We start from the raw sequence: 18,039 nt of genomic DNA, 5'->3' as shown, positions 1-18,039 counted from the left end.
ATTTCTGATACCTTAAGACCAGTGAGTATGTGCTTAGTCTCTTTGCAACCTCATGGACTGTAACCCACCAGGCTCTGCTATCCATGGATTCTCCAGGCGAGAATATTGGAGTGGGTTGCCATGCCCTGCTGCAGGGGATCTTCCCAACCCAGGGATCGAACCCAGGTCTCCCACACTGCAGGCAGCCCAATGGCCTCTCATCCAGCATGTCTTTGGGCCTGAAGGATGTTCCATCCACTTACAGGTACAGGGGAGGTCACAGTCTGAACCCCCACCCCCATTATTCACCACCCCATTCTCCCTTTGATTCCTCGGAAGACAGGCCATCTCCCCTGCCCAGCTGGGAAGACCTAACACAGGCCCCCAGCCCTGTCACTTTGCCTAAGACCCGGAAGATATTGTATGCATTTCCCTCTTACCTCCTGGTCCCTGCCTGGTCCATGCATCTCTCTGTTGAGACATCAACTGTGGCCCCATTTTTGCCAACCTCTAGTAAATTAAAGAATCATTTCACGATCATACAGGCCTTGTAAACACAGCTCTGTGTCGAAAAATTCAAGAATACCAAAGCCTCCTACTTCTTCTTTTTTTTTTTAATCGAAGTATAATTGATTTACAATGCTGTGCCAATGTCTGCTGTATAGCAAAGCGACTTTTTCGTTACACACATACAGACGTTCTTTTTCTGGTACATATTCTTTTCCATTGCAGTTTATCCAGGATATTGAATAGAGTTCCTTGTGCTACACAGTAGGACCTTGTTGTTTATTCATCCTATATATAATAGTTTACAGCTGCTAAACCCACACTTCCCTCCTCCTCCCGGCCCTTCCTTGGGGACTAGAAATCCGTTCTCTCTGTCTGTGAGGCTGTTACTGTTTTGTAGATAGGTTCATCTGTGCCGTATTTTAGATCCCACATGTAAGTGATATCATATGGGATTTGTCTTTCTCTTTCTTGGTATGAAAATCTCTATTTGCATCCATATTGTTGCAAATATGAAGCCTCCTTCTTGTCTTTATCATGCAACTTCACTTTCTATCAAAACCTCTGAACCTTGAAAGTGTCAGACAGACAGATGTTTGTAGCTTACGTTCTTGTTGCTCTGTCACTCTGTCCTGCTTACCTGGCCCCACTCTGGCCCTCTGTTTGCCCCCCTCCCACTGCTCTTCTTTGTGGTCATTTCCCAGCACCCAGGGGAACTGTGGGCCAGCACCACTGGTCATCTCCTCACATCCCCTCTGGTGCTTTGCGCCTCACTTTTGCTCACGTTATCCCCTGTATCTATGATGCTTTGCTCACCTGACTCTCTTCTTCCTCCTTTAGAACACAACTCAGTGCTGAGTCCAGGCAACTGAGCGTTAATTCCTAAGCCCACAGTGGTCCTTCTGTGACAGAGAGTAGTATTACTATAGTACTTACTGTGTTATATTGTAATGTCCGGTTTGCATACTCACCTTCACCCTAGGGGCCTTCTCCAAAACGGACCCAGTGTCCATTGTGTTATCTCAACATATTAAGATACTATGTTATCTCAACAAAGTAAAGGTCATATATTACTGGGACAAGCCCACAACTAACATCATACTCAATGAAGAGAGATTGAAAGCTTTTCCTCTAAGTTCAGGAGCAAGACAAAGTGTGCCCACTCTCACCACGCCTCTTTAACATGATAGGGAAGTCCTAATTAGAGCAATCCGGCAAGAAAAAGAAATAAAACATATCGGAATTGGAAAAGAGGAAGTAAAATTGTCTCTATTTGCAGATGGCATGATTTTATATACAGAAAATCCAAAAGATTGCAACCAAAAAACAGCTGGATCTAATCTAGGCATTATGTTTATTCCTGCTTTGCAAATACAGTAAGTCCCCTATATGTAAACCTTCAAGTTGGAAACTTTTAAAAATCCAAATGTGCCTAGAGAAAGGAGGAAGAGAGATATGACAAAGAAGAAGTAACCGAAGACCTAAAGGGATTCACGATGCAGGAGAAGGAAGGGGATTTTCTGTATTTGTGGGGGTGCTTTTAGCTTTTGAGGCACAGGCCTTGAACATAGAAGGCTGCACAAAGGTTGCAGCAGCTGTTCACAAAGCAATCCAGTGCTACCGTGTCATCTGTATGAGAAAAAAATAGCTACTACCCAGACTCTACATCATCTCATTCAGGAGGGTAGATAGAATTAAATCCAGCAAGGAATCAGAACCCGTGCCACCAGCGTCAGGCGTCAGTGAAATGGCAGCTTGCCCTCCATCTCCTATTGCTGCCGATTCTTCAGTTCTACCATCTCTCACCTCCTCTCCCAACTCCATCAGGAACTCTTCTTACTTGTCCTTCTTGCCAGTTCCTGTAAGCCAGCTGTTGTACTGTATTACTGTAGTTTTCAAGGAATTGTACTGTAAGATTAAAAACATTATTTTTATTTTTGTGTGTGTTTTTGTGTGTATTATTTGTGTGAACAGTATTATAAACCCATTACAACACAGTAGTATATAGCTGATCCTGATAGTTGGGTACCTAGGCTAACCTTGTTGGACTTACAAATGAACTGGATTTATGAATGTGTTCTTGGTATTGAACTCCTTTGTATGCAGTAGAATTACTACATACAGTGGGTTGGGAGAGGTTAACAGGTCAGTTCAGTTCAGTTCAGTTCAGTCACTTAGTCATGTCTGACTCTTTGTGACCCCATGGACTGCAGCATGCCAGGCCTCCCTGTCCATCACAAATGCCCAGAGACTACTCATACTCATGTCCATTGAGTCAGTGATGCCATCCAACCATCTCATCCTCTGTCGTCCCCTTCTCCTCCCACCTTCAATCTTTCCCAACATCAGGGTCTTTTCAAATGCATCAGTTCTTCACATTAGGTAGCCAAAGTATTGGAATTTCAGCTTCAACATCAGTCCTTCCAATGAACACCCAGGACTGATCTCTTTGCAGTCCAAGGGACTCTCAAGAGTCTTCTCCAACACTACAGTTCAAAAGCATCAATTCTTCGGCACTCAGCTTTCTTTATAGTCCAACTGTTACATCCATACATGACCACTGGAAAAAACCATAGCCTTGATTAGATGGACTTTTGTTGGCAAAGTAATGTCTTTGCTTTTTAATATGCTGTCTAGATTGGTCATAACTTTTCTTCCAAGGAGCAAGTGTCTTTTAATTTCATGGCTGCAATCACCATCTTCAGTGATTTTGGAGCCCAGAAAAATAAAGTCTGCCACTGTTTCCACTGTTTCCCCATCTATTCGCCATAAAGTGATGGGACCAGATGCCATGATCTTCGTTTTCTGAATGTTTAGTTTTAAGACAACTTTTTCACTCTCCTTTTTCACTTTCATCAAGAGATTCTTTAGTTCTTCTTCACTTTCTGCCATAAGGGTGGTGTCATCTGCATATCTGAGGTTATTGGTATTTCTCCCAGCAATCTTGATTCCAGCTTGTGCTTCCTTCAGCCCAGCATTTCTCATGATGTACTCTGCTGCTGCTGCTGCTAAGTCACTTCAGTCGTGTCTGACTCTGTGCGACCCCATAGACGGCAGCTCACCAGGCTCCCCCGTCCCTGGGATTCTCCAGGCAAGAACACTGGAGTGGGTTGCCATTTCCTATTCCAAATGCATGAAACTGAAAAGTGAAAGTGAAGTCGTTCAGTCATGTCCGACCCTTAGCGACCCCATGGATTTCAGCCCACCAGGCTCCTCCATCCATGGGATTTTCCAGGCAAGAGGACTGCAGTGGGGTGCCATCGCCTTCTACGGATGTACTCTACATATAAGTTATATAAGCAGGGTGACAATATACAGCCTTGATGTACTCCTTTCCCAATTTGGAACCAATCTGTTGTTTCATGTCCAGTTCTAACTGTTGCTTTCTGACTTGTATACAGATTTCTGAGGAGGCAGGTCAGGTGTTCTGGTATTCCCATCTCTTTTAGAATTTTCCACAGTTTGTGGTGATCCGCACAATCAAAGGCTTTGACATAGTCAATAAAGCAGAAATAGATGTTTTTCTGGAACTCTCTTGCTTTTTCCATGATCCATTTGATGCTGGAAATTTGATTTCTGGTTCCTCTGCCTTTTCTAAAACCAACTTGAACATCTAGAAGTTCACAGTTCACATATTGCTGAAGCCTGGCTTGGAGAATTTTGAGCATTACTTTACTAGTGTGTGAGATGAGTGCAATTGAGTGGTAGTTTGAACATTCTTTAGCATTGCCTTTCTTTGGGATTGGAATGAAAATTTTCCAGTCCTGTGGCCACTGCTAATTTTTCCAAATTTGCTGGCATATTGAGTGTAACACTTTCACAGCATCATCTTTCAGGATTTGAAACAGCTCAACTGGAATTCTGTCACCTCCACTAGTTTTGTTCATAGAGATGCTTCCTAAGGCCCACTTGACTTCACATTCCAGGATGTCTGGCTCTAGGTGGGTGATCACACCATCATAATTATCTAGATAGTGAAGATCTTTTTTGTACAGTTCTTCTGTGTATTCTTGCCACCTCTTCTTAATATCTTCTGCTTCTGCTAGGTCCATGCGATTTCTGTCCTTTATTGAGCCCATCTTTCATGAAGTGTTCCCTTGGTATCTCTAATTTTCTTGAAGAGATCTCTAGTCTTTCTCGTTCTATTGTTTTCCTCTATTTCTTTGCACTTATCACTGGAGAAGGCTTTCTTATCTCTCCTTGCTATTCTTTGGAACTCTGCGTTCAAATGGGTAGATCTTTCCTTTTTTCATTGCTTTTTGCTTCTCTTCTTTTCACAGCTATTTTTAAGGCCTCCTCAGACAGCCATTTTGATTTTTCACATTTCTTTTTCCTGGGGATGGTCTTGATTCCTGCTTCCTGTACAATGTCATGAACCTCTGTCCATATTTCTTCAGGAACTCTGTGTATCAGATCTAATCCCTTGAATCTATTTGTCACTTCCACTGTATAATTATAAGGGATTTGATTTAGGTCATACCTGAATGGTCTAGTGGTTTTCCCTACTTTCTTCAAAAATACATCTGAATTTGGCAATAAGGAGTTCATGATCTGAGCCACAATCAGCTCCCAGTCTTATTTTTGCTGACTGTATAGAGCTTCTCCATCTTTGGCTGTAAAGAATATAATCAATCTGATTTTGGTGTTTACCATCTGATGATGTCCATGTGTAGAGTCTTCTCTTGTGTTGTTCGAAGAGGGTGTTTGCTATGACCAGTGTGTTCTCTTGGGAAAACTCTATTAGCCTCTGCCCTGCTTCATTCTGTACTCCAAGGCCAAATTTGCCTGTTACTCCAGGTATTTCTTGACTTCCTACTTTTGCATTCCTGTCCCCCATAATGAAAAGGACATCTTTTTTGGGTGTTAGTTCTAAAAAGTCTTGTAGGTCTTCATAGAACCATTCAACTTCAGCTTCTTCAGCATTACTGGTTGGGGCATAGACTTGGATTACTGTGATATTGAATAGTTTGCCTTGGAAATGAACAGAGATCATTCTGTCATTTTTGAGATTGCATCTAAGTTCTGCATTTCAGACTCTTTTGTTGACTGTGATGACTACTCCATTTCTTCTAAGGGATTCTTGCCCACAGTAGTAGATATACTGGTCATCTGAGTTAAATTCACCCATTCCAGTCCATTTTAATTTGCTGATTCCTAGAATGTTGACATTCATTCTTGCCATCTCCTGTTTGACCACTTCCAATTTACCCTGATTCATGGACCTAACATTCCAGGTTCCTATGCAATATTGCTCTTTACAGCATTGGACCTTGCTTCCATCACCTGTCACATCCACAATTGGATGTTGTTGTTGTATTGTTTTTGCTTTGGCTCCATCCCTTCATTCTTTCTGGAGTTATTTCTCCACTGATTTCCAGTAGCATATTGGGCACCTACCGACCTGGGTAGTTCCTCTTTCAGTGTCCTATCTTTTTGCCTTTTCCTACTGTTCATGGGGTTCTCAAGGCAAGAACACTGAAGTGGTTTGCATTCCCTTCTCCAGTGGACCACATTCTGTCAGAACTCTCCACCATGACCCATCTGTCTTGGGTGGCCCCACATGGTATGGCTTAGTTCCGTTGAGTTAGAAAAGGCTGCGGTCTGTGTGATCAGATTGGTTAGTTTTCTGTGATTGTGGTTTTCAATCTGTCTGCCCTCTGATGGGGAAAGATAAGAGGCTTATGGTAGCTTCCTGTTGGGAGACTGGGTCTTGTTCTGATGGGTGGGGCCATGCTCAGTAAATCTTTAATCCAATTTCCTGTTGATGGGTGGAGCTGTGTTCCCTCCTTGCTATTTACCTGGGGCCAAACTGTGGTGGAGGTGATAATGGCAACCTCCTTCAGAGATTCCATGCATGTAATTCTACACTCACTGCTCCCAACCCTGCAACAGGCCACCACCAACCCACGCCTCCACTGGAGACTCCTGGACACTCCCAGGCAAGTCTGGGTGGTCTGTTGTGGGGTCACTGCTCCTTTCTCCTGGGTTCTGGTGCACACAAGGTTCTGTTTGTCCCCTCCAAGATTCATTTTCCCAGTCCTGTGTAAGGTCTGACACCTCTATGGCTACTTAAGGTCTGACAAGGTCATGAGGTCATAAAGGAGCTGGGAGAAGTTTGGAGTCCAATCTGTCCTGGAAGTCAATGCCCTTGACTGTTTAGCTAGACAGCCTGCATCTCCCCGCCCAGCCCTGAGTCCTCCACCCTCCCCTGTCAGCAGGAGGCCAGCCTGGGGTTGGTGCTCAATCCCTGTCTGTCTAATACAACTGAATGCAACCAAGCTGTTTATACAAAAGGAAATTACATTCCTACTGCCTTCATCAGAGCCAGGAGAAATGAACAGGTCTTTTTATATGCCTTTGATTTAAATGTACTTATCTAATTTTTTCCTAAAAGACTAATCATCTTCGTCATCAATACATAAAGGCTCAATAAAAACTGCAGATAAAACATGGATGCAATTTGTTGTTGACATATAACCACCTTATATCAACCAGGTCTAGGTGCATTAGAGAAAAAAATTAGAGCTTTAATTACTTTTTGGCAAAATGTACAGTCATTCATAAGGGGGCTCTCGACTGTTGCTGAGTCAAAGCTGTTTGCATGTGTCTCACTGGCCCTTTAAATACCACTCTCTTGCTCTTTGGGAAAAGGAGAATGATGTAATTCTTCTAATTATAACTGACCAGGCTCTTCCATACTCGGTTTGATTCCCCGCAGGTTTCACTATTTGCCAATATCTATTTCACTGTAGCAGAAACGGGAAAAAAATTCCCAAGCCTAATCATCTAGAAATTCTTTGACTCTCTTCCACTTTAGTGGAATCACATTTTTGCACTTGAGGTCATCTTTATATATGAGAGGAGAGCAAGGTTGGGAGAAAGTTGGTATTAAAAATAGAGCAAAGTTCCAGATTCTCACTCTTTAGAGCTCATGGAAGATTCTGGCCTTTTATTATTTATGCCTAATGCTGGCACTACCACCCCTGCCTTGAGAGCATGCCAAGGATCTTCACAGTGCCCTGGCTTCATCTTGCCAGCTGCCAGGGTTGGCATCTTTCAGGAGGTTTCCTTTTATTTCTGCCCATCACATCCAGACACCATGGTGGCAGGACAAGTCCAGGCAAATGGAGCATCTGTTCACCTGCTAGGCTTGCCTCCCAATCCGAAACCCTGACCACCTCTCCCACTGCCACCTACTTCCTCCCCATACCCAAGGATGCCTCAGCCAGGAACATCACCTGCCCCAAAGTTCACAGTTTAGGGATGGAAGCAAAGATCAGTTAAATCATGAAATTAAATACTGAAAATATGCTGCCAACAAGAAAATCCCTTCTAGTCAAAAAATTCAACTTTTATACATAACCCCCCTGCTTGTGAATCTAATGCAAATGTCACTCTAATGGCAGTATTCTGGAATAGTTAAGAATATATGTTAAGCAAATGGAGGGTTTTAGGAAATGTTGAGTTTGACTCCATCATAACTGGTGATGGGAAAAATAATCAGGTGAGCAAGCAAAGGAGAAGCGAGTCTTGGTTGAGTCCTTTCCATGATAAGCACCATGCTTAATTCTGAATTCAGAATATCTCATCTAACTGTCACCATCACCCTTTGGGTAAATCTAAAAGTCCACATTCTTACAGTAGAGGATACAAGGTTCAAGGAAGTCAAATAACTCTTCCAAGGTCTACCCAGGTGGAAACTTGAGCTCTGGTCAGGTGATCTCCAAAATGCTATTTTCCTTCCACCTCACACTGAGAAGGACCAGGGATCAAGTGTTGGCCCAGTCAACCAGAGGAAGGTGTAGAATCAGAACAGGGAGTTAGGATAAGAGCTACTCTTCTAGAGAAGGATGTGTGGCCCTTTGGTCCAAATCCAGTGCCTAGGTTAGGAGCTGTACCTGAGCAAGGGCAAGGTGACCGACAGGGAAGAGACAGTGGCTAATAAATTCATCAGATATGTTCAGAGAAGCACAAGGAAGCAGGAGAGAGGTTCCAGGGAGGTCCAAAGCCAGCTCAAGGGGAGTGGTGTTCAGGTCCAGGGTCTGCATCTATTTGGAAACTGGAGAACAGGACAGAGAATGAGGCAGATGACTGAGCACTCAGTCGCTGGACCAGAGGTTCAGGTTTGAGGAGGGACCAACCCCAAGCCTGGCCTGCTGCTGAGGTGCTAAGCCTAGAGCCCTGGACCTCTGTGTGTCCAAATACCAGATGAGGCTGCTCCCCAGGAGGGTCTCTGTCATCACAGGTTCCCCAGTTGAGAAACCTGCAGCTGTGGAGATGTGAGGGTCAGTGATTCTATGAAGACCTGGGGCAAAGCCTGAGCTTTATCCCATTTTACAGAAGCCAACAGGATTGCTAGTTCCCTCCATGTTCGGTGGGTCAGCACATCACTCACTCAGTCACCAAGAGCTCTTTTGAGTCCCTAGGATTCTTTCATTCCATTGCACAGCTGTGTTCTGCTCTAGGTATAAAAAGACAAAAACCAGCTTTTATGTTGAATGTCATGGGAAATAAGTTGGTAAAATAGAACTAAAACACATGTGCCCAATGTTCATTGCAGCACTATTTACAATAGCCATGACATGAAAGCAACCCAAATGTCCGTCAACAGATGAATGGATAAAATATGGTGCAGATACACAGTGGAATATTACTCAGCCATGAAAAGGAACAAGATTGGTCATTTGGATAGACATGGATGGACCTAGAGTCTATCATACAGAGTGAAGTAAATCAGAAAGAGAAAAACAAATACCATATATTAATGCATATATGTGGAATATAGAAAAATGGTACAGATGAACCTATTTGCAGGGCAGGAATAGAGACACAGACCAAGGGAAGAGACTTGTGGACACAGGGTTAGGGGGTGGATGGGATGACCTGGGAGATTGGGATTGATGTATGTGCACCACCATGTGTAAACCTGCTGTAAGCACAGGAAGCTCAGCTCCGTGTTCTGTAGTGACCTAGGTGGATACAGGGTGGGGTGGGAGGGAGGGAGAGAGACCCAAGAGGGGATATACATACATACATACATATATATATATATATGTGTGTGTGTGTGTGTGTGTGTGTGTGTGTATAAAATCCACTTCATTGTACAGCAAAAACTAACATTGTAAAGCAACTATATCCCAATTTTAAAAAAAGAAATGATTTGGTAAGAAAGACCTCGACTCTCATTCTATAATCTAGTAGAGATGATAGGACACAAACTGGAATAGATACAAGATCAGGTCACATGTGCTAAGGACCCCTGTGGAGGAGTGAAGTAGCAGCTCTGCATAATAAGAGAGGAAGGCGAGCTCTCCTAGGGACAGGAGGGTGACTGAGATGACTTGGTGAGATTCCAGGAACACGTGAACTTTGTTGTAAAGACACAAGGAGGGGGTGGGGTCAGGAGGTTGCAGGTCAGGGGTGACCCTCATCTGCATGACATGCACTCTTCTTATTCCTCTCTGACTGGCCGTTTCCAGTCATGGAGGCCAAGCTCCTTGGTCATCCTTCATGCCTATCTCTGACCTCAAAACGCGACACCTTACTCTCCGTGCCCTTCCAGTGACACATGTTCTGCTCCTGAAGATCATTAACAAACAACCTCTCCACCATCAAGTGGTCCAAGATCAGATTCTTCCCCTGACTTTTTGTTGAATCCCCTTGAACTTGAAAAACTGTGTGGCTAGAGTTAGCAGGTCTCTCTTGATCAAAGGCTTTCCTGATGGCTCAGATGGTAAAGAATCCACCTGCAAGGCAAAAGACCTCAGTTCAATCCCTGGGTCAGGAAGATACCCTGGAGAAGGGAATGGCTATCCACTTTAGTATTCTTGCCTGGAGAATTTCATGGACAGAGGAACCTGGCGGGCTATAGTCCATGGGGTCACAAAGAGTCAGACACAACTGAGTGACTAACATTCTTGGTCAAAGTGTAAGCCTTCCATTACCAAATGGCAAGACTCCTGTAGGAGAGCCGAGAAAGCCTGTCTGCTCTCCAGGTCATATTTGAAAACTACTAGAGGAGAGGAGATTGTTGGAGAAGGCAATGGCAACCCACTCCAGTACTCTTGCCTGGAAAATCCCATGGACGGAGGACCCTGGTAGGCTGCAGTTCATGGGGTCGCTAAGAGTTGGGCACGACTGAGCAACTTCACTTTCACGTTTCACTTTCATGCATTGGAGAAGAAAATGGCAACCCACTCCAGTGTTCTTGCCTGGAGAATCCCAGGGACGGGGGAGACTGGTGGGCTGCGGTCTATGGGGTCGCACAGAGTTGGACATGACTGAATCGACTTAGCAGCAGCAGCAGCAGAGGAGATTGTTATTATGCTGTAGGGAGTCCTTGGTAGGCCAAATGATCTTCTGGAACACAGTTAACCCCATCCTATGTGTCTGTTTTCTTAGAAGACAAGTTTTCTTCTTCCTTAAGTATCTGTGGGTTCTTGGGCATGTGTTTTCATGGAAGCTTGATTTGACTTAAAATTGTCCTTCTCTTCAAATCATACATGGACCTCAGAGCAGAGAAGTCATTTTTAAAACTCCATGTTCAAAGGGTCTGGCACAGCAACACTCCATGAGGCTTGGCTGCTAGCCTGGTTGGCTTTATGCTGCGCTCACCCGGCTCAGCAACAAGCTGGGGTGGACCAGTGGCTTACTTGTTGTGGATGCTCTTCTCTGCCTGCACATGAGGGTGCTTCATGGAAGTCAGCCCTTCTGTAGGTGCCGCTTCATTCAGGTCTGTTCTGCAAGGCCTCCAAGGTCTACCCATTCTGGGTACCAGGATCCTAAAGGCCTAGGGAGTTAACAGCCTTTGGTTGAAGTTATTTCTCCTCAGTAGGAGGAAGCAGCATAATGTGATAAAAAGGGGAATGAACCCCAAATCAGATAAGCTGAGCTCAAGGTGCATCTTTGGTAATTACTAATTGGGTGAGCAAAGTACTAAATGTAATCTCCTTTAAGGCTCTGTTTGTCTTTACAGTAAGATAAGCAGTACCTATTTCAGAAAGTCATAAATATAAATGAATCTGGATCATAGTAGTCCTTTGGTGAATGATAGCTATACTTAATCTTCCTTCTTTGAATTTCAAAATTTTAATGAAAAAAATGTTTAAGAAAAGTGAACCCATGCTCTTTTAAAAAAGTTATTTCAAGGATACACATTTATATTTGGTTTCCTAATAGGTTGACATAAGCTTAGACACATCTTCATAATGTATGTTTATGCATATATGTTTCTATATCCAGACACTAGGTGCCTGAGGGTGCATATGTGTACACACACACACACACACACACACACACACACACGCATGCACAACACCTCAAATTAACTGCAGATGTGGTATTTGGTTTCAACATTAATTTTCAGCCCCTCCTCACTAAGAAATTATTATTTCTAAACTGAATTAACATCACTCTGTCTTTTATTGTAAACACACCTGCTGGTAAGAGTCTTCCCAGGGCCCCTAAGTCAGCAGTTCTTAAACTCAGGTGCTAGCTGAGCTGCAGCAGCAGCCCCAGTTCACTAGTTGCTGTGAGAAACAGAGCACCATCTTCCTTAGACAAAACTAGTAAGCCACTTTAGGATTTCATCCAGCATCTAGACAAGAGAAGGAATGCCATGCCCAGCTCTGTATCCCCAGTGACGGCAAGAACCATTTGCCACACCTGTGGGATAACACCCACACTCAGCTCTTCTGGCATATTTGGTTGCTAACTAGATCATATCACTAATCGAGTTTCAGTGGAATTATTCATGCATGTGTCTTTCTCCTGTGCAAGACCATGAGTTTCTGTGTATGTGGAGCATGGACATTTCTGTGTCTCTAGTGTCTAGCCTGCATTGTATGGCTCCTGGCACATACTTGATTAAGATGGATGAATGGATGGACATATGGATGGATGGACAGATGGATGGGTGGCACTTTTGCTGTTTTGGCTGTCTTAGGTTGGACAAAAAATTGTTCAGGTTTTTCCGTAGCTGTTACAAAAAACCTGAATGAAATTTTTGGCCAACCCAATATATCAACCTTGATCCAAAGTCATAGGAAAATTTTTAAAAATAATATTTACCCTATTTTTAAAGATTTTCAAGTATTATCTTCTCCATGACCAGAGACTGAGTCTTTTGACAATCAGCAGCATGTGGTTATGCTGCCCTGTATACCATTCTTGTATCTATCAGTTTTTACTTCAGGACTATCTTCTGCCCACTGTAACACTACTTCTGCTGCCAGGCATTCTTCCTAGAAGGGGATCAGAATATGCCGGCCCAACACGTGCTACTTTGATGTAAAGATTATTTTGAGCTAAAGGAAATTGAGAAATTGCAAACACTGGAAAAGCTTCCTAACCTTACCCAATCTGTCTAAAACAAGGGCATAGTTTTTCCTTACTGAAGGTGCCCCCCTCTCACGTCACAAAGAGAACAATCCTTTAAAAAAAAAAAAAACACACATTTATTTATGTATTTATTTGACTGTGTCAACTCAGATCCCTGCAGCACAGTTCAGTTCAGTCGCTCAGTCGTGTCCGACTCTTTGTGACCCCATGAACCGCAGCACGCCAGGCCTCCCTGTCCATTACAGACTCCCTGAGTTTGCTCAAACTCATGTCCATTGAGTCAGTGATGCCTTCCAACCATCTCATCCTCTGTCATCCCCTTCTCCTCCTGCTCAAATGTTCCCAGCATCAGTGTCTTTTCAAATGAGTCAGCTCTTCGTATCTGGTGGTGGGACCGAATGCCATGATCTTATTTTTCTGAATGTTGAGCTTTAAGCCAACTTTTTCATTCTCCTCTTTCACCATCATTAGGAGGCTCTTTAGTTCTTCTTCACTTTCTGCCATAAGGATGGTGTCATCTGCATATCTCAGGTTATTGATATATCTCCCAGCAATCTTGATTCCAGCTTGTGCTTCTTCCAGCGCAGCGTTTCTCATGATGTACTCTGCATATAAGTTAAATAAGCAGGGTGACAATATACAGCCTTGACATACTCCTTTTCCTATTTGGAATCAGTCTATTGTTCCATGTCCAGTTCTAACTGTTGCTTCCTGACCTGCATACAGGTTTCTCAAGAGGCAGGTCAAGTGGTCTGGTATTCCTATCTCTTGAAGAATCTTCCACAGTTTATTGTGATCCACACAGTCAAAGGCTTTGACATAGTCCATAAAGCAGAAATAGATGTTTTTCTGGAACTCTCTTGCTTTTTTGATGATCCAGCAGATGTTGGCAATTTGATCTCTGGTTCCTCTGCCTTTCAGCTTGAACATCTGCAAGTTCATGGTTCACGTATTGCTGAAGACTGGCTTGGGGAATTTTGAGCATTACTTTACTAGCATGTGAGATGAGTGCAATTGTGCAGTAGTTTGAGCATTCTTTGGCATTGCCTTTCTTTAGGATTGGAATGAAAACTGACCTTTTCCAGTCCTGTGGCCACTCCTGAGTTTTCCCAATTTGCTGGCACAACAAACTTTCACAGCATTATCTTTTAGGATTTGAAATAGCTCAACTGGAATTCTGTCACCTCCACTAGCTTTGTTTGTATGATGCTCCTAAGGCCCACTTGACTTCACATTCCAGGATGTCTGACTCTAGGTCAGTGATCACACCGTCATGATTATCTGGCTAGTGAAGATCTTTTCTGTACAGTTCTTCTGTGTATTCTTGCCACCTCTTCTTAATATCTTCTGCTTCTGTTAGGTCCATGCTATTTCTGTCCTTTATCGAGCCCATCTTTGCATGAAATGTTCCCTTGGTATCTCTAATTTTTTTGAAGAGATCTCTAGTCTTTCCCATTCTATTGTTTTCCTCTATTTCTTTGCATTGATTGCTGAGGAAGTCTTTCTTATCTCTCCTTGCTATTTTTTGGAACTCTGCATTTAAATGGGTGTATCTTTCTGTGCCTCGCTTGTGGCTCAGATGGCAAAGCATCTGCAGCACATGGGATCTTCACTACATCAGGTGGGATCTCTTGTTGCAGCTTGTGGGCTCTGTAGTTGTGGCACACAGGCTTAATTGCCCTGTGTCATGTGGTAATCTTAATTCCCAGACCAGGGATCAAACCCATGTCCCCTGCATTGCAAGGCAGAATCTTAACCACTGGAGTAACAGGGACATCCCAAGAACAATCTTTATGAGCAGAGATAGCTCTGGGATGTGTCAAGCACAAACAGAAGCTTACTAAATAACTCCTAACGTCCCCTCGTTCAGTTCAGTTCAATTCAGTCGCTCAGTTGTGTCCAGCTCTTTGCAACCCCATGGACTGCAGCATGCCAGGCTTCCCTGTGTATCACCAACCCCCAGAGCTTGCTGAAGCTCATGTCTTTTGAGTCAGTGATGCCATCCAACCATTTCATCCTCTGTTGTCCCCTTCTCCTTCTGCTTTCAATCTTTCCCAGCATCAGGGTCTTTTCCAATGAGTCTGTTCTTCACATCAGGTGGCCAAAGTATTGGAGTTTCAGCTTCAGTATCAGTCCTCCAATGAATATTCAGGACTGATTTCCTTTAGGATGGACTGGTTGCATCTCCTTGCAGTCCAAGGGACTCTCAAGAGTCTTCTCCAACACCATAGTTCAAAAGCATCAATTCTTCGACACTCACCTTTCTTTATAGTCCAACTCTTACATCCATACATGACTACTGAAGAAACCATAGCTTTGACTATTCAGATCTTGCTCAGCAAAGTAATGTCTCTGCTTTTTAATACGCTGTCTAGATTGGCCATAGCTTTTCTTCCAATGAGCAAGCCTTCCACCCCACCCCACCAAATATTTATCTTCTCATAGTTTACCACTCCTAGAAGCCCAAACACCTTTTCTTTGTCAAGTCATGTCTTCACAATTTATCACCCTTTGTTAAAATGGTATATAAACTTCTGAGTCTAACTGCCTCTTTGGAACTTCATTTCTTTTCTGTGAACTCCTTGTGTACATGTCAAGATTAGCATCAAATAAAATGCACAGGCCTTTTCTTTGGTTACTCTTTTTCAGTTTAATTTGCAGATGCAATTTGCAGAATCTAAGAGGGTAGAGGCAATTGTTTCCTCTCTTACACCCTTTGTTATCTCTTTCCTGACCTTATTTTGGACTGTGGGAGCTCAAAATAAACTGTAACATAGGTGTCCCCAGAAGGAACTAGAAGGCTTGTAAATGAGCACCTTATCTAATTAATATACAAGTATCCGAGAGATTGAGCTACTTTGAAAAGTTTCTCAGACTCTGAGACAGTACTTTGTAGCTGCCAGTTCATGACTGTTCTCTTGCGTCTCCTTTCCCTTCCCCTCTCTTCTCCCTTCCCCTCTCTAACTCCCTTACAGTTCGGTACCTTTCTTTGTCCTTTCCTCCTCCCTTTTCCATAACTCCTGGGGTTTTGGTTAGAGACCTCACATCAGTCTCTAGGATGTGCTAATCTGCTGATTAGAAAGGCCCCCCCACCCCCACCCACCCGGGCCACATGGATTTCCTCCTCAACATGTCATCAACCCCAGCTTAGCTTATTTAATGACCCAGTCCTTCAAAACCAGTGACTACTGAAATCACAGCCTTTGACTGGCTATTATCTGCCCACCACCTTCCCATTTACAACAGTCACTGGAAACTAGACAAGGAAGTTTCAGCATCTAAAATCAATGCCTAAGAGACAGAGACAGGGAACAAAAATACCAAGGGGGAAAAGCAGGAGAAGCTGGGAGGAATTGGGAGTTTGGGATTGACATATATACATTATTGATACTATATATAAAATAGAAACTAATGAGAGCCTATTGTATAGCACAGGGGACTCTACTCAATGCTCTGTGGTGACATGAATGGGAAGGAAGTCCAAAAGGGAGGCGATATATGTATATGCATGTCTGATTCATTTTGCTGTACTGCTGCTGCTGCTAAGTCGCTTCAGTCGTGTCTGACTCTGTGCGACCCCATAGACGGCAGCCCACCCTGTCAAGAACACTGGAGTGGGTTGCCATTTCCTTCTCCAATGCATGAAAGTGAAAAGTGAAAGTGAACTCTCTCAGTCGTGTCCAACTCTGTGCAACCCCATAGACAGCAGCCCACCAGGCTCCTCCATCCATGGGATTTTCCAGGCAAGAGTGCTGGAGTTGGGTGCTGTTGCCCAGACACTAATACATGGAGAAGGACATGGCAACCCACTCCAGTATTCTTGCCTAGAGAATCCTGTGGACAGAGGAGCCTTGGTGGGCTGCTGTCCATAGGGTCGCACAGAGTCGGACATGACTGAAGTGACTTGGCATGCATGCATTGGAGAAGGAAATGGCAAGCCACTCTAGTATTCTTGCTTGGAGAATCCCAGGGACAGAGGAGCCTGGTAGGCTGCCATCTATGGGGTCACAAAGAGTCGGACACGACTGAAGTGACTTAGCAGCAGCAACAGCAGCAGACACTAATACAACACTGTAAAGCAACTATACTCCAATAACATTAATTTAATACAATTAAATTTAAAAAAATAAAATCTATTCCTGGAGGATCAGGCCTCATTGTTATTAAGCAGTAAGCTCCCCCAAGGACTGGAAGAATGTTCAGAAAATGTCTTTAGCTGTGTCCGTTGAAGGGACATGGAGGCAACTCCTACCACTCCTGCTATCTCAGCAGCCACTGGCACTGCCTGGGAAGAACCTTGGAATTCAGGGCTCCTGGAATATCCCCACACTCCCAACACCCTTCAGTGGCCTTACAGAAGGTGGGTCCCAGTGATGAAAATGGGGTTGCTGTTTTTAGTTCTCACTCCCCTCTTTATTTCCTAGGATTTACAGGAAGAAAGGAGCAGGGGAAGAAAGTCAACTTTACACCATAATCTTCAAGACAGTTATCTTCCCTTTGAATATCAAAGTGACTACCAGCAAGATTTTAACCCTCCTACCCATTTTCCCAAAACTGGAGGGGGACCTTTGTCCCCATGCTGTTAGTCTTTTATTTGTCTAGACATCTTCAGCAAATGTTAAGTGTTCCCTACTGCCCTTGGCACCTTTCATCTTTTGTGATCAAGTCCAGACACTTACAGCCCAAAGGAGGATCAGGTCAAATGTGCACTGACCCCAAAGTAGGCTTCACCCAGGCCCTACTTTGCTATCTGGTGGGTTATACTGCACAGCCTAGAAGGAGACGACCTCAAGAGCGTTTATACTCCCTTCATTCAAAAAGGGAGAGTAGGACTTCCCTTGTAATCCAGTGGTTAAGACTCTGTGCTTCCAATATAGGTGGCATGTGTGCAATCTCTGGTCAGGAAACTAAGATCCCATATGACACAGCCAAAACTGAAAAAAAAAAAAAAAAGAGAGAGAGAGAGAGGCAGAGAGGGGGTAGTTGGGGGGTGGAGGGTGTCAGTACCTACAGTGATTAAACATGGGCTCAGGAGTCAAATTGCCTAAATTTGAGGCCCAGTTCTTCCACTGCCATCTCTGCGGCTTTGCACAGACCACCAGCTTATCTCAAACTTCATTGTCACATAGAGCTGTGGGAGCTGAACTGGGCTCATCTGGGTAAAAGCTTTCAGTGCAGGGCAAGCTCTCAATGTCAGGGGTGACACCTGGAGCT

At 43.8% G+C, this 18,039-nt stretch overlaps 1 long non-coding RNA gene across 1 annotated transcript in view; it reads right to left on the bottom strand.

Annotated features, from left to right (window-relative positions):
- Positions 1-626: 626 nt before the first annotated feature.
- Positions 627-18,039, bottom strand: part of LOC133234133 (uncharacterized) — a 102,246-nt gene continuing 84,833 nt past the window's right edge. Inside the window, exon 4 of the long non-coding RNA XR_009732035.1 lies at positions 627-2,394. This is a non-coding gene — a long non-coding RNA (uncharacterized LOC133234133). The remainder of the gene's footprint in view (positions 2,395-18,039) is intronic.

The sequence above is a fragment of the Bos javanicus genome, chromosome 21 (genome assembly GCF_032452875.1).
Source record: "Bos javanicus breed banteng chromosome 21, ARS-OSU_banteng_1.0, whole genome shotgun sequence".
In the NCBI taxonomy this organism is placed as follows: domain Eukaryota; kingdom Metazoa; phylum Chordata; class Mammalia; order Artiodactyla; family Bovidae; genus Bos; species Bos javanicus.
This window is presented reverse-complemented; position numbering and strand designations above follow the sequence as displayed.